The 25855-nt window shown below is 37.8% G+C and overlaps 1 long non-coding RNA gene across 2 annotated transcripts; it reads left to right on the top strand.

The window, feature by feature from the left end:
- The first annotated feature begins 3003 nt into the window (after positions 1 to 3003).
- Positions 3004 to 25855, top strand: LOC106793881. 2 transcript variants are annotated; one of them, XR_001382472.1, is made up of 3 exons: positions 3004 to 3510; positions 22930 to 25217; positions 25581 to 25855. It is a non-coding gene; the product is annotated as an uncharacterized LOC106793881 (long non-coding RNA). The 2 variants fall into 2 exon arrangements; XR_001382471.1 differs by having other exon boundaries at positions 25551 to 25855.

Below are 25855 nucleotides of genomic sequence, written 5' to 3'. Positions count from 1 at the left end.
CTCTCTCTCTCTCTCTCTCTCTCATCCTCATTCTCTTCGAAGGCGAAGATTTCTAACATGAAGAGCTGCTGTTCGTTGTTCGGCTTATCGGAAGCAACGACGCGCGACCGCGAAGCTTCCGCTTCCGCTCGGCTACTATCAAGACTCCCTAGAGGAACAATTTTAAAGGGAGAAGGTAGTTAGTAAGTTTCCAAGGTGAAAGGATCAATTCTACTCTAAGCTATGTTCTTTCATCGAAATTTTCATCGCCTTGGGCATTATCGATCGATATTTCCTATATCGTATATTTTTTAATTTTTCTAATACTATTTCTCCTAGCACATGCTTTTTTTTTTTTGGCTTTTCATCGTTCGGAAAAATGGTTACGTACGAATTAACGACAAAGATATACGTAACGCGTACGTGCCACGATAAAGTCACATCAATGTCATAAGTTATCGATAAATTTTTTGACTCGTTAAATAAAAGATAATATGACAAATTATTCTCTTCAAATTCCGTTACTTTTTGATTATGAGCGTGGAATAATTTATATTTTATACTATTAGATCATCGGAAAACAATTATTGCATAAATTTTGAAAATCGAACAAAAATTGATCGATCATATTGATGAAAGTTTTTAATAATTCTACGACTAGCAATTTAAAATGACCAAAACGTTTTCCAATTTTCCGGAAGAGAATAAATTGATCTACGATCGGCTACTCTCGATCCTATGTCACGATAGACAAACTCCCGTGACCAGTGTGAAGGATACACGGTGATCCTATTTTATCGGCAGATAAAATCTTAGGGTGCGGCGAGTGCCGATGAAACATATATATGTATAAGGGAAAGAGAGAGAAAGATTCATCGGCGTGGGTGCAAATAATTTTCTTTGAATGCAACTCGTCGTTTCCGCCCTCTCGCTTTTCTTACGCGACGAAACAAGATTACACGGATGAGACTGCACGTTCCTACATTCATAGATAGAGATAGAAAAAGAGAAGGAGCGTGGGAGTTGCGTCAGGGTGTTTGTATGTACATAAAAGGAGAAGGAGAGAGAGAGAGAAAGAAAGTTCGATCAAAGATACGGTAAAACAAAGAAAGAAATACGTTAAATGTAAAAGATAGGTACTCTTTCATTGCTATCTTTTTCGCACCATAATGATAGTCATGTTAGATCCTTTTCAGAGCGAGAGTATCGTCGAAAAGAATAAGATTAAGAAAAAGACGAAGTAGAAGAAAAAGAAATGAGAGAAGAGGAGAAGAAGCGAAACGATCTCCTCCAGACGCGAACGCGATATAGTCGGTGCGATCCGCGAGCGACACCTAACTTGAACCCGTTGCCGGTTCTCCAGCGAATAAAAGCTAAAGAGAGAGGGAGAGAGAGAACGAGTATGAGAGAGAAACAGGCTGGGTTACTTGTCGAGCTGAAGGAGTTGGAGAAAGACAGGTAGATGAAGGAATAGTAGTTGGTGGGGGTAGGTTTAGCGCATGCGCGCGAGTATCATTTATCGAGCCGCGGAGAGGGGCAATTCGCGTCGTCGTCGTCGTCGTGGTCGTCGCCGTCATCGTCATCGTCCTCATCGTCCTCGTCGTCGTCGTCGTCCTCGTCGACGGTGGAGGTGGTGGCGGCGGTGGCGACATCGGCGGCCACGACGACGTGGCACGGTTCACGATCGTGGGTAGAAGAGAAGGGACGCGCTTGTTTTACGCGGGGGACGGGACCCTGCTGTATCGCTGCCTTTGGTAGAGAGAGAGAAAGAGAGAGACAGCGTGAGTGAGGGGTGGAGAGAGATGTAGGTTGGGTGGCAGGCGACTGTCCGAAGGAATACGGAGAGGGAATGTATACGGATTTTACTGGAACAGAGAGAGAAAGGGAGAGTATGAGAGAGAGAGAGAGAGTGAGAGAGAGGCATGGATCAAAATGGGAGGATAGGGGAAAGTATAGCGTGATAGAGAGAGGGAATTCGAGGAGTTGAGTTGGTAAACGCGGAGAAGAGAGAGAGAGAAGTGGGATAGTGGAAGGAGGGGTTAGCGAGAGGGGTCGAGTGGGGAGAGCCGAAATGACGAACGGAGGGGCAGGTACTGGAGAGGGAGAGAGAAGGATAATGAAAGAGAAGGATGGAAATACGGTGGGGGGCGCTACGGTCGGCAGTCGCCGTCGCGCCAGGCCCCCGCTAGTGGCTAGCTAAGTAAGCAGCGAGCAGTCGCATACCCGTCGCCTAACCAGCATCGCTCGCCTTACCTTTTCACCCTTTTCTCAAAATTGCATCGAGGCTTGCGTCAGCTGCATATATTTGCCTCGTTCCGCACAGCCGGTTCTCCTACGACCGTATAGTCCGTCGCTGTCTATCGTCATCGTCGTTGCCGTCGCCGTTGCCGTCGCCGTCGTCGTCGTCGTCGTCGCCGCCGTTGCTGCCGCCGCCGCCGCCGCCATTGCCGCCACCACCACCACCACCTCCACCGCTGCTGCCGCCGCCGCCGCCGCCGCCGCCAACACCACCACCACCACCACCGCCGCCGCCGCCGCCGCCGCCGCTGCTGCCGCCGCCGCCGTCGCCGCTACTATCGCCCGTCGTTGTCGTCGCAATCGCAGTCGCAGTCGCAGAGTCGTCGTCGTTGTGTAGTCGTTTCGTTGTCTCGTTGTACCACGTTCGCGCGTGATTTTCACCAGGCGGATGGACATCGATCATTCAGTTGAGGAGCGGCTATATTAAATTAGGGAGAACCTTTATTCCCTATTGAAAGGATATAAGATATTAAGCGAAGAGTAGGAGGATCCATAGGAAAAATCTCTGATAAAAGAGCATCGTGCGATCAAGAGTGGATATTTTAAAGGAAGCAACAACGGGCCGGAATCGAATAAAACGGAAGAACTGATTATGAGTCGGAACAGTGCAGTAGGTCAGCACGCATCCGAGCCGGCGTTATACAAGTGAGAGCAGTTTTCGTGCTTTGTGTCGCGACTTGGCCGATCGACCGGAGTTTAAAGTGAGGAGCGAGGGAGGTTATCTTTCTCTTACCTCTTGTGCATTTATTAACATCTTTCTTTATATCTATCTACTACCTATCTATCTCTGTTTATCTGTTTATCCACATTTTTTTTCGTTCTATCTATTCCCTTACCCTTTTCTTTACCCTTCTATTTCTCTCTCTCTCTATCTTTCTAACTACTGTCTCTCAGTTCCGGGAAACGAGTACGCCGCGAGAAAGCGAACATCAAGAAAAGAGAGAAATAGAGAGAGAGAGAGCATCAGAGTTAGCGTAATAATCCATACATTCCGCGTTTGTTCAACGTCATTTATTCTGGAATTTAGTGCAGACAAATATTACAGATATTCATAACCTTAAAGTGTTTTATTTGGTGCTTTCTTACTTGCGACGGTGAGAACAAGAAGTCAGTGGCTCCAACGAATAAGAAGACAAGAAATTGTTCAGATCCGTCGGAGTGATATCCAATCATATTTAAAGATATCGACGCTACTATTATCAACTACGATTAAATCTGGACTCCGATTATAAGGTAAAGAACTTTATTATTTCGTATTATTCACACACACACACAATTTATTATTCTCTTTGGGTCTCTTTCCTTTTATATCATCATGTCCCCTTCCGTAGTCTCTAACGTATCACGTGTATCACGCACACTCCTCCGCGTTTCATTTTTTTTTCTTCTTCTTCTTCTTCTTCCTCCTTTCTTCCTTCCTTTCTTCCTTCCGCGTGTTAAATCATTTCTCGGTATGTTGAATATTTTTTATTTCTACTTTTTTTTTTCGTCGGAAAAAGCGTCACCTTCCCGAAATCATGCGGACAATTTTTGATCGTTTTCTTTTACATTAAATGTCTCTTTTTTTTTTCTAACTCTTTCTTTTTTTACGCAATATACGACGTGCCACATTAGTTGGACCGGCTGTAGAAACATGATGTGTGTGTGTGTGTGTGTGTATTGCAACGCGACGGCAACCGTGGATTCGAATGGAAGCTTAGACTCATGTATTTATTTTTAACTCTGTTCTTTTTTACTTATAGAATTCTATCGGTAAATTTCTCGGAAGAGAAGCGTATTTTAATGAAACAATTGAAATCCTTATAAACCCGTGAATGAATGAATGAATAGAATAGCCAAAGCGTAGAATTACATTCGTCGTCGTCGTCGTTTATGCAAATCCGCCAATATGCGTAATCAATTTTGTTGCTCGTCTTCTTTATATTTCGACCAATCGCGTAGCAGTTTGATTGATTCGCGTAATTTCCCAATTTTTTTCACTAATCATTTTCCTATATATTTAAAATACATATTTCTCTATACGTTACTTAAATATATATGTATATATTTAAGTTTTGTTACAATATATTCTCATACGTAATATCGTGCGCAAACATTTTTGGCGAAAGATTAAACCTATGACGAATCTTTTTCTCATTGTAAGTTTTATCGCTTAACCACGAGGAGAAGTTAGTTTGATATCGGTGCTAAGTATGAGCGATAAGGTACTGTTTTTCTTTTTTTTTTTAAAGGTACACGCTTTCAACGAATTTCTTTTCGTATTCTATTTTTATCTTTTGTGGAATTGCTCGAATTGTGCGACTAAGAGACTGAAAGACATCTAACGGCGTTAACGATAATAATTTTTCGAGTTAAGGTTAGAAATTATGGTTGATTATATTGCTCACTTCTTTTTTTGTCTTTCTTTCTTTCTTTCACTTACACATATGCATACATACATAAATACGTGCGTACGAGCGACGTTTGGTGGGCGCGCACGTGCCGCGTCGACGCTCCTCGGCTAGGAGCAGAATTAGCAGAGCGAACGACCCGAGCTTCAACCCTTTTTCAATTTTTTCTCCCTTTTTTTTCTTCTTTTTTCTTCTTATTACTTCCTTCTCTACGTAGTACTTTAGTACCATCCAGGATTCCCGTTTCACGCAGCATGAAAATATCGTATTCGTTGTGCGAAGAGTCGAGTACCACGGATTCCATCTCTTTTCCACTGACCCGTATTAACGAGTTACGCGTCCAGCAATTCGACTTTATTTCAGCTCGTTAGTCGACTCGTCGTTTCTCGTCCGGGTACCATCCAGGGAGACACATATGTCCTATGTATATGTGTATATATATATATATATAAAAGAAAAAGAGAGAGAGAAAAAGATAGAAGGCATCTAGTTTGCGAGGAAACTCGTGCCCTTCGTATGTTCCAATAAGATTTCTCTTTTCTCGCCTTACGTCTTATAGTAGGACATACACATATATATTTATACACATCCATGCATACTCATACCGAGTTCTAGTGTTGGTAACGAGAATCACCAGAGTAGAAGACATATAAGTTAGTTTTCTCTTTATATATATATATATATATATATACGTATGCATATTTATTTTTTTTTTTTTTTATTTTTCCCCTTACAACCGGGAAAGTTCTATAATTTTTGATTTCGTGCCAAGATAAAATCACGTGCGATTTTGATCTCTTCTCTTCCCCCCTCTTTTTGCCTCCCCCCACCCAGAAAATTATATTTTCTACAGATAGAATTATATTACTTTGTAATATTTCGAAGTATTGTTACAAGTTTGTTTTTATCTCTGATTTTTGAAGATATTGATAAGCTCGAAAGAATGGTTGAGTTAGATGTAATGTGTGAATGTGTTTGTGTATGAGTAAAAGAGAGAAGTTTAGTTTTGCAAGGAAAGAAGAGAGTGCAAGTATGTACTAGCTCGTTCGTGTTAGTTGAGAGAACTTGGAGAAGCACAGTGCGGCTTTTTAAAGAAATTCCACTTGCGTTTATATGTGCACTAATTCCCCCGAGGTATGAACTTTATCTTCATTTCTTAATGTAGCATTCTTGAGTCATCGTGAGTCCGGTTTGTACATGTGTAGAGAATAAATATACCAGTCGAATAGGAACACCAAAGTTATATAAAGTGTAATTACATTTTTATAGTTTAGAATATCGATAAATTTCTAATAAATCGTATATATAAAATGAGATTGTAATATTCTTTTTAATTAAAGAAATATGATTATGAGTTATCGTATTAAAAAAAAAAAAAAAATCGGACAATAAAATTAATCGTTCGTTCTAATAAAATTCGTTGAGAAAAAAAAAAAAAAAAAAGGGAATGAATAAAATTGGTTTTATCTTTCGCGGTGAGAAACCAAAAAAAATAAAAAAAAATAAAATAAAGATAGCGTCGTAGTTCATTTTCACATCGACATAGGACATATTTCTCTCTCATACGGTTATTTTATATATTATTATACATTTATTTTAATGAAAATTAATCTCTAATGTAACTTTTTTTTTTTTTTTTTTTTTTTTTTTTTTTTTTTTTTTTTTATAATAATTATTCCTAAAAAATACAATGTATCAATTCGAAGATTAGTAAAAAATTAAAAAAGATAATGAAAAACAAATCAATCGTACGATATCATCGTACGTATCACTTAATAAACTCTACGGAATACTTTCGTAATATGTTCTTTAATAAGTTGTAACGCGACAAGTAAAACGAGACCCGTTTACATCGCATCAGAAAATTATATATATATATATATATGTATACGTAGGTATACGTTCTTATGGTCGTCGTAAATATCCAATGTTGCTCTCTCTTTCTCTTCCCCTTCTCGTCTTTTTTAGCTCGATGGAACGTCGTTCGACCACTTTTTCGATCTCTTTCGTGCGCATAACGCAGCCGCGCACCGCTATCAGCAGAAACGAGACTTTGCCAAATCCCAAAGTTCTCTCTTTCTCTCTCTCTCTATTTATCTTGACTTTCACGAGCTTTATCAGACCAAACCTGACATATAATACATTTTTTTCGATGAATATTCTAAGACTTCTTCACCGTTGATCTTGTTAAAAAATATTTTATTATATAAATACCATGTATTTTACTTTTTTATGTTTTTCATTTGTTAATATAATGATCCATTATTTATGATTATTATCATTTTTATTACTAACGATTCGCGATAATCGTGGCGCATTATTTTTGCTTTGAAATTCTTTTTTTTTATTGTAATTATTAGGTCCAGTCATAAAATATTTTCGTTTGATGAATAAAATCGTTATCTTATATGACTTGGATTTAATATTTGGTAATGGAAAATATCTTGGATTTATTTTAAATAAGAAATATATAAATACACACACGTGTGTGTATTACTTATTCTAATTTTTGGATTACTGAAAAGTCATATCTTCTAATTAGGTGCGGTTTTTATTTATTTTTCTGTCTATTTTATTTTTTACGATAGTGTAGTGTCTCTTATTGTTAGTCATGTGTGATGCGAGGCACAAACGCATCAAATTACGCTACCTTCCTAGGCGTGTCCTACTGACGTGTGTGACATTTAGTGTCAATTCACAATAGCACACCACTTTTATTATAATTTTTCCCTCTACTTTTATTCTTTATTCTCTCAAACCAGCCGCCATCGGTATTTTATTCTCCTTACAAATAATGACGTAACACGCTCGTTAATTATCCTAAAAAACAAAATAAAAATCCTGGTTCAAAGGAACCGATTTCTTGCGAGAAAAATATGTCGAAAATAATAAATTTGAACATATTTAAAATTACTAAATTGCGTCAGAGTTTACTAAAAAAAAAAAAGAAAATCAATCAAATACTTTTTCTGCGATACATTTAATCTAGAAATCTTTTTTTTAAATAATGTACGAATATTTATGACACATCTTGTACAATTAAAAAATTGGTGTTGAATTTATATATAAAAGAAAAAAAAAAAAAGGACAAATTATAAACACGAAAATTGTGGAACTTTTATAAGCCTAAGTTGTTATTTTCTCTCTTTCCCTCTCTCTCTCTCTCTCTCTTTATTTCTTTTTCTCGTTCGAGTTGGTAAACGGCCTTGTGGCATTGCCGCAACGTTTCTTGCCTGGCACGCCATCATCAAGATTTGTCCGATGACGTCATTGTCGATCGGCAAGCCGATATAGACGCGTCCGCGTAGACTCGTAGAAATAGGGGACCCGCTGCTTTATGGTCTATGACGGTAGTATATTAGGAACACTATTGTGCATAGATATATACACAGCAGATAGAGAACAAGAGAGAGAGAGAGAGAGATAGAGAGAGAGAGATAGAAATACATAGATCATTCGCGATCGTATCGTAATTTTTCGAGCTGGGCTTACAATGGGGCTTTTATCCCGATCGATGTTTCCATCTTTGCTTGCATCTTTTTTTTTTTATCCTCCATACTTGAGAAAGAATTCAAGAGACTTTATTGCAATATCTTAACATAAATAAATAATATTCTTAACATTTTAATGATAAATTATCTTTTTATCTATATATGATAAAAATGTGCACCAGGATTCATAATAAATATAGAAATAATTAGATTCGTATATATAATTTAACGTTTGATATATAACAACGTAGAGTTAAACATTTATTCGTTCTTTAGCGTTAAATTATCGACTAACGTGAAAAAGGGGGAAGTAGGAAGAAGAGATACATATCTCCTCGTTGAAAAATGATTTAATAAAACGGCTTGCGAAATTCTCAGCGAAGGTGGAACAGAGATAGAGAAAGAGAGAGTGAGAGAAACACATACGTGCACGCATTCATACATATAAGTTCGCACAAACGGTGTAGGCTCTGCTCTAACGCAAAAGCAGAGCTCGATTTACGATCAAACGACCGACTCGACGTAGTAGATAAAGTCAAAGGGATTCGTTTGATATGGACGACTTGAAAAGAGGAGAGTCGAGGAAGTCACTATATAACTCGAGCATCACACTCTCTTTTGCGATTTGTTAAAAAGCGATGCTGAAAATATTTTCGTCTTCCACGGAGAAAAGGAAGAAGACACACGCGGTGTTCTTCTTTTATCATGTCTTTTTTCTTTTTCTTTTTCTATTTCTTTCTTTTTTTTTTTTTACATACGTCACCGCATATTTATATGTATATTATTAATAATATTAATAATAATAATTAGCACGCAATCGAGTAAACAAATGTTTCAAATCTCTCTTATATACTTTAGTTACTATTGCATCGTTTCGGAAAAACATAATCGTGGTCGAGTAACGATGAACTAGATGGGTACCGAAGTAGAGCTTATCGAGGGTTACGTGGTCGATAACTCGAAAAGGCCATCCGGCTCTTGGTCGTCCTTCGTTTCCGGTGAAATTCTCTGTCGGTAGAGAAACGAGCACCAGTTGCATCATCGCTGTGTTTTCGCGTCTATGACTGAAAGAGGAGAAGGTAGGAAATAGCGAGATAGATAGAGAGAGAGAGAGAGAGAGAGAGAGAGAGAGAGAGAGAGAGAAAATCGAGTAGATGAAGAAGACGAAATTCTCGTGTATGTGGTATACTCCCTGACTCTTCGTATACTGACTCGAAATTGTTTGAAAGTGAGAGCGAGATAGATAGAGAATATATGTATACGTACGCGTATGCATGAGAGCATTAGAGAAAGAGAGAGAGAGAGAGAGAGTGAAAGGGTAGAAGTAGGAGTTGTCGAGCTTGAAAGCACAAAGCAGCAGAGAAGCACCATCGGCGAAAACGAGCAGCAATGGCAGAGCGAAGCAACGCCAGCTACAGAAACATACGTTAGCAGGAACGTGAACGCGTTAGAGGGATGTATAATGTAGAAGTGAGATGAGTAGAATAAGAGAGAACGCGAGCGAGAGAGAGAGAGAGAGAGAAAGAGAGAGAGAGAGAGAGAGAGAGAGAGAGACAAACTAAGCTAAGCTAAGCTTTAAGTTCCTTCATCTTAAGGCTGATTTTGCTTCGGCTTTGCATTCGCTTCTACCGCGCATATATACATACACATACAGATACAGATACAGATATATCTACCTACACGTTATGTGAACGCGCAGGCTTTTGCGTAGCAATGACGATGATGGAGGCGCGGGTGTGTCTCGTTTTAATTTTAGTCCCGTGACAAGCGGCTGCTGCTTTACTCAGCGGCGCGAAACTAAAGGGGGACGAATGGGGTTGGTTAAGTGTGGCGTTGACCCGTCGAAATGATCTGCAAATATTTCGGCCTATCAACGTCTTCCTTTCCATCTTTTACTTTCTCTTTCTTATTCTCTTTCTCTTTCTCTTTCTATCTCGACAGTGCTACGGAAGACTTTGTGTAGCGACTACGATGACGACGTTGGAGAACTTCGAAGTACCTCGTTATAGGGATCCTACGTGACGACCTTCCGGGAGACATAGTTCGTCTTTCTCCGTTTTGAATGGCTCTTTCCGAGGAAACCCTTTCTACGATGTCATAATCTCGCTTTGTCCTATAGTTCAATCTACCTAACTTAACTTGAGTTTAGTTAGTATGTAAGAAGTACTAGTAAGGAAGGGTGTAAGGGGTTACCCAATTATTGAGAGCACATCGAACAGTTGACAAGATTATTTACTTTATTTTGACCTAGTTGGAACTATTATTATTCGAGGGGGGTTAGATTATATATTCCTTTCTTTTATTTTTTTTGTGTGTGTAAAGGATGCCTATGTAACTTCGATGACGATCTTTCATAAGGATGTCACATCAATTTGTTCCGCAAGAATGCGATTCGTTTCGCTGCACGTGTCGTATTACGTCTCGTTGAGTGAGCTTTACTTTAACGTTTCGGAGGCTCGTCACGCATATCTATGTAAAAGTCTGTACATGTATATGTAAAATGTACATGTGTGTAACCGACAGACACATTGTTGCGTGACTTTTCCTTATTGCCTTAACTACATCCGTTCTGGAATTAACGTTAAAAGCTTAGTTTCAAAGTCTTGAGAGAAGAAGGTGATGCTTCTTCCTGTATAAAGAAGAGAACAACAAAAAAATTCAAATTAAAATCGTTCTCGTTCACGCGTTGTCGATGAATGCGTGGATGGATGGATGGGTGGATAGATGAATCGATGTATGAATGAATGGATGGATGGATGAACGGATTGGTCGATGTTTACATAACGTCACCATAAATGACAAGAATAAAGATGATATACCCTAGCAGAGATTTTATGTAGCATAAAGTCGGGCGTTTTACGATCCTGAATTCCTGTATGTAAGGATGTAAAACTTTTCGAATGTTCGGACCACCAATTTTACTCGTTTATAAGCGTAAACAATAAAAACAAGAATGGGAAAAGAATTTTGGGCGTATCTGTGGAGAGTTTCAAAGTTTTACTTATGAGGTGGTTGTTCGTACTTATGGGGAGGGGGGTTGAAGGTTGGGGGCAGATTCTATGTATAACAAGTTAGAATTTCTTCAAAATTTCTATACGAAGATAGGATAAGAAAATCATGTAAAATTCATATAATCCTATATCTTCTTATAACTCGAATAAAGAAGAACGATTCTCTTATCTTGCTATTGAGACAGACAGCACTCGCTAAAAGGATTAGAAGGGCTTGATTTTTAGGGTTGGAAATAGCAAGCTAGTTTTTAATTTTCAAACGGCTACCGGGGGGTGTTATATCGTTACGTTTTTATAACGGGTCGGTGCTTTGACGGACGCGTTCATTTCAGGTGCTATATTTGTTTTTGCAAAAACAACGATAAATATTCAAGGCCAGGGAGAGAGGATGAGAAAGAGGAAGAGAGAGCGAGAGAGAAAGAGAGAAGAGGATGGGGGCTGAGGGGGGGGTTTGGAGAGATAGTTATGGCGAAATGGCTATGTGCAGTGGGGGTGCAACGGTGTTGCTCGCGATACCATCCAAACGCGTATGCACCGCGGCGGAATGTTTCTCGTGGAATTCCATCGTAGTGGGAGAAAGAGAGAGAGAGCGTGATAGAGATAGAGATAGATGGATAGACAGAACAACCATCAGAGAGAGAGAGAAAGAGAGTATTTTGCGGGCGGGTGACAGTGTGTGTCGCATTCGCGTATATAGCACGCTCGCTCGGCTTCTCGACAATGAGTCAGAATGAATGATTTGCAAGCGTTGAAATGCATGAACGAGCAGTCCGAGCGCGACATCCGATTGGACGGTTTCTCTCTCCTTCTTTCTCTCTCTCTCTCTCTCTCTCTCTCTCTCTCTCTCTTTCACTCACTCTCTCTCTTTTTCTGTTTCTCGCGATTCCGTAGGTGCGCGGCGCCGAACGAGCTCGCGTACGAATTTATGGCTTCAAAGCGGCCCCGATGCGCATCTACCGTGTGTGCCTTCAAATTGCTTTTCAGCGGTTTTTAACCCCTTATCCGTGCACTCTTTCTCTCGTACAGTACATATATGTATATACATTTATATATATATATATATATGTAGATATATATCGTGGCCTGTACTCCAGCTGTTTTTTCTTCCGTGTTACGCTTTTCTTCGTCGAACGTATTTATGTCTTTCTTCTTCCTCCTTTGTGAGTTCGCTTTTGGGATTTAATGATCTCTTTGAGAGAACGAGAGAGAGAGAGAGAGAAAATAATTTTTTTTTACATAGGTACATATTTATTTACTTACATATGTGCATAGCCCAGGAGCTTTTTTCCGAAATGCAAAATTCCAAGGCAGAAAAATTGACGGGAAGTAGGGGATGTTCCTTCGCATTATTCTTCTTCTTATTATTATTATTTTGTTTTTTTTTTCTGCAGCGTTTTCCAGGAGGACGATGAAACCGCCGGCGTGAACGTTGACCACGACTTTACCTTAATTTTTTCTTTCAAACTTTCATGCCGTACTCTCTCCAAGGGGTCTGTTTTTTTTCCTTCTCGAAGCGTTGAACGTGAAAGTTGCGATCAGACAGTTGTTAACCTTTTCCTTCTTTCATTCTTCTTCTCATCCTGTTTCTCATTGGTAGATATGTCCTCCCCCCACCCTCTGCGTTTTTTTCCTCATCGAGTAACGAAAGCCTCGGGCGATGCGAGATCTCTGCGTTATCGTCGATTTAAAGATAGGAACGTTATTCATGCGTTTGTCATCGTGACACAGAATTTTTATTGGCGAATAAATCACCTATGCATGTTACCTACGTATGTCTGTATGTACACATGTATGTATGTATGTATGTACGTATGTAATTTCTTTTTACGATGTATCCTTGAAAGTTCGATCTGCAAAATTTTCTTATTCCGAATGATTCGGAAAAATTCGAACGTACAGCGGTCGGGTACGGGTGCGGGGGTGGGGTGGGTGGTAGGTAACTAGAAAAGTTTGAAATAATTTTGGGACGGGCCGAGGATTTGCCGAAATATGTTCCCTCGTTGAAATCACAGTGGGTGCAGTAGTAACTTGTTAGTTCATAGGCACTTAAATTCCAAAAGTGTGGACATAAAGCCAGACTTTATAGATATGTGTGTGTGTGTGTGTCTCTGTGTGAGCGCGTCCGCGCGTTTATGTCGAAGTACACCTACACAATCATGTTCTCTCTCTCTCTCTCTCTCTCTCACTCGAACGAATACCACGAATCGGCGATCAATATCGCCATTGTTTTCCATTCAGCTGATAATGCCGAAGCCGTACGTTGTCGTCGTTCCCTGAAAGTCTCGGTGGTGCTGCTGGTGCTGGTGCTGCTGTTGTTGTCCCTGTCGCGATTGTTTGTTCCGGGTATAAAGTTTTTATTCCACGATTATCTTGTGAATTTCAATCTAACCGAATATATGTATCCGTAACTCTTCTCCCCTTTTTTTTTTTTTTCTATTTTTCTTTTTTTATTTTTTATTTTTCATTTTTACCGTTTCTTTTTGGAATAATATACGAGTTAAATCCTGTCTGCCACGCAAACACGTTATTTTTCATCGACAAATTTTCTATACTCGTGGGTGGTATTTTAATGTTGATTATTTTCGAACGATTCGTCGGATTATCATGCTATTTATGCCTTTTACATAAACAAAATCCGTACGTTTTCTTTTAAATCGTTTAAATACTCTGTTATCTTTATTCCTATTTCTATTCCTATTTCTATTTCTATTTCTATTTTTATTTCCATCCTTATTATTATTATTTCTCTCTCTTCTTTTGCTCTTTTCAATATATCTTCGTAAAACAGACAAAGTTAACTCGGTTAATGTAGGCGATATCCTGTGCAATAACTCCATCCCAACGATTCGCATAGGGCCCCCATTTCACGTCAGGAATCATTTAAGATTTTGACAGTTAGACGTAGCGTGTAAATTATTTGGCAAACTTTACCGATTCGCGTCTTCGCTATCTTGGTATATTACTACCTAGTAGTCTGTACTCGTTCGTCGAGGTGTTACAATCTGGTAATTTGTATGGCGTGAACGAGAACAGACTGCGATTCTAATTAGCTTTATGCGATGTATATATGGTTGACACGTGACATATATATATATATATATTAGTTGTTTTATTTTTAGTTTCATGATTTCCTAAAAAAAGAAAAATATTCTACCTGTTAATCATTCTATATATATGTACGAGACTAAAGGTATAAGAATCTGTGTTTAGTGTTCTTCCTTTTTTTTTTTCAAAAAATTGCAGTCCGAGTTTGGACCATTTCTTTCACAGTTTATGTACGCGTACGTACTTACGTACTATGTCTAACAATAAAGTTAGGGAAAGTAATTTTGTAAAAGAGTACAAAATATATATATATATATATAAAAAAAGATAATAGTAATAAAAAAGAGAAGACTATCTCTCGCGAGTCTCGGGTCAACTTGTGTAAAGTGGAATTTTCTCTTGTATCTCTTCCACCCCCTGGCCTCTCCCCTAAAAAGACGTTTCCATCGCTATCTTATGTTCCTCATTCCTAACTTTTTTGTTCTATCTCTACTTCTTTCTCTTTCTCTTTCTCACACTCTTTGTACTTTATAGTTACACGAAGCGAAAATGCTGTTAACGTGGAGGGAGGGAGGGAAGTATTTCATTGGTTAAGAAAAGTTGAAATTGTTCGTAACAAAAGGGGCAAAATTGAAATTGTTCTAGTGTTATCGAAATATTTAAGTGATTACTAGACCAAGATGATGAGAAAAAGAGTGAAAGAGAGATAGATAGGTTGAGAGAGAGAGAGAGAGAGAGAGAGAGAGAGAGAGAAAATTAGAGAAAGAGAGAGATAGTAATAGAAATCTAAAACGTTAATGTTTTATTCGCTTTTCAAGTTCCTTAATGAACGAAATTCGATGTGATTTGCGTTAGGTGAGTCAGACCATTTCCTACAACTTTCTCTCAGTTTGCTGATGCAGAAGGGGTCGGCTATCTCCTGGCAAGAGGATCAGACTCTCTACGTTGGAATTTCTCGAGTTATAAGATCGCATGTATATGCAAAAACGAGAAGAGAGAATGTTTTTTTGTTCTATCTCTCTCTCTCTTTCTCTTTCTTTTTTTCTATCTTAATCTCTTTCATTTTTTCTATCGCATAAAAGAAGTCTAAGAAAATATTAAAAGTGAAGTACGCAGGTCGGCCATACATTAACTGTGGATTAGATGGGAGAATCTAAGTGATAGAAAAAGAAAGAAAAAAAAAAAACCTCATTCGTCTAAGCTCGTCGAAGATTATTTCTAAAAAGGTTCTTTCTATTTTAGAAAAGTAACGTGTGTTTCCCTCTTAGCAATGTTAACGCATGACTCCACGATTTGTCGTTCGAAATCGTTCGATTTTCCGCTTCCTTCGAGTTAGTAATTAACAGGCACGACATTTAAAGTGCATTGAGTTAATTCAATTCTTTCATATGTTCAATTAACGCGTCAAAGTTTCAATTAACATATGCGTATATATTTATATCATATATATTTTCTTAGCGAATATTCAAGGTAAAAAAAAAAAAGAAAAAAAATGAATACTGAAGTTATATCGATCACTCGACGAAGAGAGTAATGGGTATATCCACTAGCACAAAGTGGTGCCGGTTACGAAAAGCTAGGAAGCAAGCAAGCAAGCAGCAGACAGGCAAGCTAGCTAGGCTAGCTAGCTAGTTAGCTAGCTAGCTAGCTTCGTGATAAAGTAGCATAAGCGTTTGCAAAGGTACAGCACCGTCATTAGAGAGAGCTGGCGTCGGTCTAATCGTTCCCGTTCGCCATTGGTTGGCTGGCTGGCTGGGTGGCTGGCCCGAGGCAACATTAAGAACGGCCCGTGCTGCACGAAAGACCGACCGGGCCTAATACGTTAGCACGAAACGTAAGATACCAAGTAGAAGCGTGTTGCGTACTCCCTAGAAAATATATTAATCGCGTAAGCGTTCCACTTACGCCTTCATAATCACCCTCGGTCGTTCCTAGTGTTCCGAACCTTCTCTCTTCTTCTTCTTTATCTATCTATTGCAATAGATTGTGAGAGGGTGGTGTCTGCAGGCAGGTGTAGGCTACTATTACTACTACTTCTCATAGAGAAACGGAGGAATATCGAATAGGAACTTTCCTATATTATCGTATACTATAATACATACCCCTCTTATATACCATCGTACCACCGAAAATCCTTTTAGCTAATTTAATCGTTCCTAATTCTATTACGTTTTCACGGCACAGGCCCTTTAAGCTGCTCGCGATGGTCATTCTCATTGTTTCATATCGTTAATTTCGCTTTTCTTTCTCCACTTTAATTTCACTCCCTCTCTTATTTCCTTTCATTCTCTCTCTCTCTCTCTCTCTCTCTAGATTATAAAAGTAAAATTGTGTGTGACTACTATTACAAGCGTCGAGCATGAACAAGAATTTACGCTCGCGCACACCTCGTACGCAGTTCATCCGTGAACGGAGGGAGAGACACATGCCGTGCTTGCTTGCTCTTCTGATGTTACTCTACTAGCTTGCTTCCTCTCTCAAACGTGTGCCATACGCTGCCATAGGCAAGCTAATCGGTTGCTCGTTCTATTGGAAACGTTAAAAATCATGTTTTTTTTTCTTCCCCCTTCCCTCTCTCTCTCTCTCACTCTCTCTTTACTTTTTCATCCTTTCTCGCTTCGATCACTCTCTGTTACTCTCTTCTCTCTTGACTATCAATACCGGTCTCTTTATCAACGACGGCTGTTCGCATCATCGAACTTTTACAATCGACCGCAATCACCTATCCACTCGATGCATTATAATGGGGATACGATATAAATAGGATTCTCTGCACTAAAGGGGATCAAAGTTTCTCATTTTTCTTTTTTGCTTTTTTATATTAAAATATTTTTTATATTCTTTTTTTTTTTTTTTTTATTTTACAATGCATCGTCGAAAGTAATTCTCATTCGTTTTTCTTTTTTTTTGTTGCAAGAAATTTTAATTTGTATTTGTTTTATTTGTAATGCTAGTTCTAGCTAGCTAGCTATAAAGGAATAGAATAATTTAGTTTATTGAAAGTTTTAGAGATGGGTTTAAAATTGAAGGACATTGGTAACAGGGATAAAGTAGAAAATTCGACAGGGCAAACGGAAAGTTATCCTTGATAATGCATTTTTCATGACGCTTTGAGATTCCGTAAAGCTACACTACCACCGACCGTATGTATCCCTTCTATCTCAATTTTATCTGGACGTTTCTATGTTTGGAGAACACGCATATCGAGTTTCTTCACGAAGATATTTTCCTGCTTAAGTTAACTCCGAATTTGAGAATGGAAAATCCGACTTTTGTCGGATAAATAGGTGGATAGGTAGTAGCAGTAGTAGTAGTAGTCTGCGACCGAACTATGTGCATGTATGAGAGAGAGAGAGAGAGAGAGAGGGAATAACAACCGAGTACATTTTCACTATGTTCTGTACCCTTTTGATACAATACTAAAGGATCAACAATATAGCGCTCGGGTTGACCCTAAAGTACAAACTTTGACGATTGTCTAGCTTTTAACGAAATTCATTAGACGAAAATTCGTATGTCCCCGTTTCGTAATGTTCCTTTACGTATAAGTCCTTTTGGTGGACGATTGCTCTAACGTGTTTAAGTGATTCAAACTTAGTTTGCGTTAGAGAAAGGGAGAGAGAGAGAGAGAGAGATGGAATGTTCAACAAAAAAATAGAAATAAGTAATTAGAAAATTTGATGGATACGCAACGTCCAATTAGACGCATGTAAATTCGTACGAGTTGGAAGAGGGATGAGGTAGGAATATGGAAGGACGAAAAGAAGGACGAGAATAAGGAGGAGGAGGAGGGGGGAGGAGAACGAGGACGACGACGAAATGTCTGTGTGAGATATTGATTTGGTCGGCCCTCTTTTCTGCGGTAGTCACGTGAAAGAAGTGGAGGAAGCTCGAAGCCGCATTCGTGCACGTATATCGATTCGACCAAGAGTCGAGCCTCTTGAGCACGCGAGTCACGAAAGATATGTACGCTAATCGTGTCTGTCTCGATCTCGGCCCTCGATACGCTCGATAATTTAACTAAATTCTCTCATTCGTCCTTTTTTTTCCTTTTTTTTTTTTTTTACCAAGGAATATACCTCAGCAATTTTTTTTCCATCGAAAATTCTTATCAAATAATCCAAAATATGATTTCAACACAATCACCGATGATTATTATTATTATTATTAGTAGTAGTAGTAGTAGTAGTAGTAGATTTATCTTATTTTTTATTTCAATTTGTTCCTTAATTTAACTTTTATATAATATTATTCAATATTATACAATGACACAATTGTTTTGTTCTATTTTTTGGATATTTCTAATGATTCGTAACTTTGTTTTTTTTTTTCTATTAGGATAAGAACACGTTGCAATATTTTTACACGACGGTTATAATTATCGTTTAACATTAGAACGTCAAGGTCTTATTCTTCTATTGAAAATTTTCCATTTTTCACTTCAATAAGTTTCTATATAGAAATGAACAAAACAAGTATAATAATGGTTACGAATATTTTCTCTGTCAATCTTTGATTAATTCTTCTTGATAGGTTTTTTTTATTTATCAACGTTAACTGATTAAGATCTATGCATACATTTATATATATATATCTACTCGTCTATTCCTTGAATCTGCAATATATTTTTGTATATTTAAAGTTGTATATACGTTCTATAAAATTAATTAAAACGAATAGCATCGGTTTCTCTATGTGTTATAGAGAAATCAGGTTAATTAATATTGTTTATAGGACGAAGTGCTCTTTCCACTCTCTTCAATCGGTTGCGCCAAAAACGAAACGAGATTCTTCCAAAGAGCCAATCCGATAGAAATTCGTGTTCTCTCTTTCTCTCTCTCTCTCTCTCTCTCACTCCCTTTCTCTTTTTTTTTTATTCGGTCTTTTTTATCGGTCTATACACTCTAATACAGTTTCACCAGAATATCGACTTTTTATCTTTTTGCATCTTACTTGATTACTACGAACAAAATTAGAAAATATATAAAACATCAGAAAAAAAAGAAAAGAAACATAAAACATAAAACGTCAAAAAAGTAAAAAGACAAATTGGTAAATTAATTACATTTCTCGATGCATCGATGATAACTAATAAAAAGATCGATTCGTTGGTATTCCGATAGAAACGATCCTCCCCCCCCTCCCCAACCCTTCATCCCACTCACAATTCTCCCTCCCTTTTGTTTTTCTCTCCTTCCCTCTTGCTCTTTTCGTTGTTCTTCTTGGTATCAGAGAAAAAAAACATGTTTTTTATTGGTCGAAATGTTTTTCTCCGCAGGGCAGGCAGGTTACGTTGTCGCACACGACAACAGCGTAATTCGTGTCAGAGTGAAAGAGAGAGAAAGAGAAGTTGCGAGAGAAATTGCTATTCGCTGCTGCCGCTTTTCGTAAGCGGCTTATTTTGCGCTACGTGAAATTGTACTATAGTCTCCTCTTCGTCCAGCACTCACACACATACATATATGCACACACATATGCATACGCATACGCCCATACCTATACACCTATACCGATACCTGTATCTACAATCATCCACCTACGCGTACATACATATAAATATATATATATATATATATATACAGATAGAATGGGTACATTGTATACTAATACATATAAAACAGGTAGTAGTAGGGTATACCTGTGTACATTTTCTTTTACTTTTTAACCGTCTCCGCGTCGCACATAAAGTACACACGGACGATAAACGTGGACGAACGCTACGAGAAGAGCTACATGTTTTCTCTCTCTCTCTTTCTTTCTTTTTATATCTATCTCTCTATCTCTCTATCTCTATCTCTATCTCTATCTCACTTTTTCTCAAAGTGATGTTTATGTTCTGTATAAGTAAACGTAGTTTTTCAACGGTTAACGTATGCTCGAGATCAAGGTGGATGTGTGTTATATCTCTGGCAAGTTCGCGTTATAACGTTTGGTAAAGTAAGAGAGAGAGAGAGAGAGAGAGAGAGAGAGAGAGAGAGAGAGAGAAAGACACACACACGCACACGCACATACACTTCGGGAAGAAGTTACGGTTCCTCCATTTTCCGCCGAAGCTTTTACACAACGCACGACGACGGAAGCGAGAACTCGGCTTAAGGGGTTACTTATGCCTTCCCCCCTTTTTTTTTTTTTTCTTTCCGAGCTTACAAAAACGTACTCTCTATTTACGATTTTTTTTTTCTCGTTCTTCTTCTTCTTTTTCTTCTTTTTATTTTTCTTAACGATACGACAAGGAAACGAAAAGAATTTGTTCTTATTAGAAAAGTTTGATTATTTAAATATCAATTGAATATCGTATTATCTTATTGGTAACATTATATGCTATAAGACACGGTTTTGATCACGTGTTTTATATATTTCCATGTTACATAATTCGTAAGAACAATGATTATCGTAAATAAAGTTGTATTTCATTGGATAAAATTTGTCATTGATAGTTCTTTAAGTATATTATCCTATTTGTATTTCTATTATGATTGATATTAGAGATCTCTTTTAACTTGAGCACGTGTCATCTCTATTATATACTTACAACACCCGTGTCTCATTTTCCAGCTTTAAAGACTTATTGGCCTTTTTAGGAGAGAGTGTGTTGTTGTGTTGGGTTTTGTTGTGGCTGTTCGCAGTGATGATTTGCTTCGTGAAAAAAAAAAAAGGGCACCTCTCTATTTACATCTGGTGTATTTCCTTTTCATAGAAGAAACCTTCTTTTCTACCTACCTTCCTATCTACCTGCCAACCTACCTACCTGTCTTTCCTTCTGATCTATCTTTCTGTGTCTGTCTTTGTCGGTTGGTTCGGATGGTTCTTCGAAAACATTGACTAGCACCTTACCTACTACCTAGATCTACCTGACGACCCAGGTAGAACGATTATCTCGAGGCAAGGTGTGTTCCCTGCGCGTGGCTTAACGCTTCGATGAAAATCGAAAGAGGAAACGGCAATATACAACAAAACACACCCATGTTTTGTGGGCTTGTATAACACTTGTCTACCATTATATCTTTTCTTCGCAAACTTTTTGACTTTTGACCATAATTCTCATAGTAAAACGATCGAAATCTTTTGACCGAAAAATCTTTCAGTCCCTTTTTCACGGATTTCCCTTTGTTCCCCCCGGGGTGCCTCGATAATGATGTTGTTTAGATATTTTGACACAAAAAGATGTTGTAATCGATACCCAAACCGCAGTTTGGGTAAATATAAAAAAGTAAATATAAGAATTAGAATGTTTTGAAAGAAATAATGTAAACCTCACAGGCGCTTCTCTTTCAAAAAACTTTTCGATCCTTTAAAGCCATTCAGTAAAAGTGTGAAATCTTTTGGCCCCAAGATTTTTCTTCGGTCCCTTTCATAGATTATTCTTCCCTACGGGACATTTCTTGAAAGTGATGTTAGGTATACTAAAACCTTTTGCATTTTTAAACGTGAAAAGCTATTATTGTTGTAATCGATCGAGAAATAGAAAATATTTGGTCAATTCTAAAAAGTAATTCAAATTTAATAAAAAAAAAAAAACAAAGTCGATATAACAATTAGAATTATTGAAAAATATATACACGGTACGGATTAATTTTATTATAACTACATCGTTATTTCTAATTTCTAAAACGTTATCTCGAAAAACGAAAATAGTCAGATTTTCCATGTTCACGTATCCCAAGAAACGACATTATCGTTGAACAAACATTGTACGAACTACGAGTACCTCGTTGGAGGGCATATTATCTGTCCTATTAGCACTGGGATTCGCGTGTAGAACTTTGCGAATTTTCTTTCCCTTTATCTCTTGGCAATGGACGATTTAAACGATTGCCGTGTTATAAGGCAAACAACGAAAAAATAACAAAATTGCAAGAAGAAAACGATAAAGGCAGGAAAAAAAGGGGGAAAAAAAAAATTAGAGAAAATGAAACGACGAACGAAGGAGATACAACGAAAATATATATTCAAATACAAAAAAAATAAATTAAATACATACGTGTGTGATATTTAAAGAAAAAAAAAAAATAATAATAATATCTATCTAAACAAATCATTAAACAAATTCAAAATAAAAACATTGTGAAAAATGAAATACATAAAAAGAACAATAAGAAGAAGAAGAAGAGAAGAAGAGAAAAAAACAACAACAAGAGAATAGGATATTTGAATTTTTATTGAAATATGCGATAGATTAAAAAGAAAAAAAAGTAGCGTTATTAACTGTCGTTATTGGATTGTCAGCATTATATATGCTTTTCGCGGCATTTAATTAAGTGTGCTTGCATTGGTAGTCCTAATGCTTTTTTCCTAAACTCTCTCTCTCTCTTTCCCCTACTCTCCTTTTTTTTTATCTACCTGTATAATAAATATACATACATATATATTATACATATATACACATATACTAACATACATACATATATATATATATATCTTATCTTTTCGGCCTAAGCTTTTTGCTCCCTCGAAAGCCCAACTGCCAGTACTTTTCGTATTACTCGGTGCCCTTTGCTTGACCCTTTCGACTAGTAGAATCCTCGATACTCTATTTCTATCTTTCTCTTATCCTTCTATGTCTTTTTCTATTTCGGTGTATTCGTCGAGTCGGACCCTTTAGACCGGTCAACCAACCCCCGAACCCCCAGCCCACCCTGTAGCCCACAGAACAAGAAGCATTTTAAGCCTTTGCATCCGCAGTAATGCGAGTTTTCGCTTTTGGTATGTTTCCAGAACAGCAGAATCCGGAGTCCGAGCGTAAGGGAGGAGCCAGGAACGCGCCGAATAAATGACGTAAATCCGAAGAACGGAAACGCAACGTCATTCGCTAACTCGCAATTCTCATTCCCTCTTCTCTCTCCTCTCCTCACCTCCACCCCTCTCTCTCTCTGTCTCTTTTTCTTTTTATTTTTCTATCCAAATCCCTTCTTCTCTCTATTCTATTCCAGTTTCTCACAGGCCTTCGTCCTTCGACCCGACACGGATCGACCTACGAACCGGACCTTTGCTCTCCCTTCTTCTTCCTCCTCCTCATCTTCTTCTTCTTCATCTTCTTCTTTTTATCCCCACTACTTTGCTTTTTCGCCTTTCACGTGCTTACCGGTTTTTTCTCTTTCCCTCTCTTCTAACACACATATATATATATATATATTTTTGTTTTTTCTTTCTATTCGATATTGAAGTCTCCCTTTTCTATTATAATAAATTTGAACACATGTCGTATATCACGATTGACCTCTCTCACTCGCTCGCTCGATCCTCCTATCGAGAGCACGTCTCGCGTCTTTAAAGTTATTTCTTTTCTAATTGATTTTTCTCTCTCTCTCTCTCTCTCTCTCTCTTTTTTTCTCTCTTCTTTTTTTTTTTTTAAAAAAAAAAAAAAAAAAAAAAAAACTTTCAATTCCTCCTGACCGACCTTCCTTTCCAGTAGACTCGACACGAGACACGCGTTGGTTTGAGACCGGCTTGAAGGACACCACCAGCGGCTTTTTGAGACACGTATTACATACAATACATGCTACTACTACTACTACTACTACATCATCAACAAAAGCAGCAGAAGTAGAAGTAAAAGCAGAAGAAGCAGCAGAAACAACAGCAGCAGTAGAAGTATTACCAATAGTAGTCTGTATAAAAAGCAACGTTTGCGGCTACAAAACACCAATAACAACAACAAGAACAAGAACACAATCATCGTCATCGTCCCTGTTATCTTTGTCGAGACGTTTAGAGAAGAGTTTCGAAGGCTTCCAAAAAAAGCTTTGCTCGCACGAAAGAAGAAGAGTTACGGAGTCGAGAGTAGAGAAGGAGGGTTTAAGGAAAGGAAAAGGAGAGAAAGATTTGCGGAGTTGTGTTTTATTCGCTGAATTTTCGAGAGAGAGAGGAAAAGGTCTTTTTTTTTTTAAATTAATCGAGTGATCAGCTATAGCTCTATCCTCCTTTCTTCATCTTTGTCTTCTTCTATTACTACTACTACTATTTCTTCTATTTCTTCGGACACAAGTCGAGATCTTCCGTGAATATCAACTGCATCGAACAACAACAACAACAACAAGAGTAAAAGTTAATTGCAGTTGCACGTAAAAGTAGTAGTTATACAATAAAAAAAAAAATAAAACAGTGAAGACACGCGCACGCACACGTGTCCCTGGCGCTTCCTATAAATTATATATAATAATCAGAAGCGATTAAGAAAGAAATTTCATTTAAAAGAGATTAACAGTAACGTGAACAACGATACAGTTACTACGCGAAAAAAATTATACGAAAACGAAGAAGTTGTTGTCCGATAATTGGACGAAAGAAAGCTTTATCTTTCTCTCTCTCTCTCTCTTTCTCTCTCTCTCTCTCTCTCTCCCTCTTTCTCTCTCTCTCTCTCTCTTTCTCTCTTTCTCTCTCCTCTCTCTTTCTCTCTTTCACTCCACCTTACTTCTCGCGTTGAACGTATTACACCCAATTATCATAAAGTTCTCGGCCTAGTGTCTCTCTTTGACCGCAACGAAAATCTTTTTTAAGCAGCAAACAGCTTTAAAAGCATAAAGCAAAAGCCAGAAGCAGTAGCCGCTAATAAAACGTTAACGCAACAGTCCCAGTTAGGTACTGTTTATTACGACTGATTAATTAACAATCCACACCTGATCGTCGATAAAAAGGAGAGCTAAGAAAAAGAAGAAAAAAAAAGAAGAGGGGACGGACGATCCTCCAACAATATTGTCCTTCGTGTTTGTTAACGCGAATAAAATTTATTTCTGTTCCTTCGTGGATTTATAATATTTCGCGATTATATAAGAAAAAAAAAAAAAATTCAAATTGAAATCATAATACACATATAAACGCGTCCAGATATACACGAGTGAATCACACATTTGTGGTTGGATTATTAAAATAATACAAGGAAGATACGAAAAGAGAGAGAAGGCCGAAAGATCCAAAGTTTTTCGTTCGTCGATAATTCCTACGAGGAGAGATAGAAAGAAAAGAAAAGAAAGAAAGAAAATAAATAAGAAAAGAGGAAAAAAAAGGTACGAAGACTCGTATCCCTTAAGGTATACGCAACGACCCGCGGCAAACCTACTGTTCAACGATTTACGTTTAACGAGGTCCGAGATAAAGGAGCGTGATTGGGCTCTCTTGATATTTTTCTAACGTGAATTATCCGTGCAGCGTGAACATAGCTTATGATAAATAATTGTTCGTTTTCTTTTCTTTTATTTGATTTTCATTTTATTCGTTTCGTCGATTAAAAAAAGGCCTCGATTCAACGAAATCCGTATTATAGGGTGCCGCGTGGTCGTCCGTAGCTTTTCAGATCAATTTTTTTAATTAAATATTATTCGATATATACGAAACGAAAGAGGGGTGTTCATCAATCCTATCGATAATAGATCGGTCCTACGCGAGTGAAAGCTAAGAAGAAAAGGAAGGAAGGAATCAACATTAACAACAACAACCAATTGAGACGTCTACTACTACTTGTTCTTCGTTGATCTAGCCAAGAATTACTACTACTACTACTACTATTAGTTCTTCTTATTCTTATTCGTCTTCTCTTTCTCGTTCGAAACAACGAGAGACAGATAAAGAAAAAAACAGAGAGAAAGAGAAAGAAAGAAATAGATAGATAGAAAAGTGCATTAAAAAGAAAGAAGGATAGTTAAAA

The sequence above is a fragment of the Polistes canadensis genome, unplaced genomic scaffold (assembly GCF_001313835.1).
Source record: "Polistes canadensis isolate GaletaPanama2010 unplaced genomic scaffold, ASM131383v1 scaffold_20, whole genome shotgun sequence".
Taxonomy (NCBI): domain Eukaryota; kingdom Metazoa; phylum Arthropoda; class Insecta; order Hymenoptera; family Vespidae; genus Polistes; species Polistes canadensis.
The sequence above is the reverse complement of the archived record's forward strand: the minus strand, read 5'-3'. Positions and strand labels throughout refer to the sequence as shown.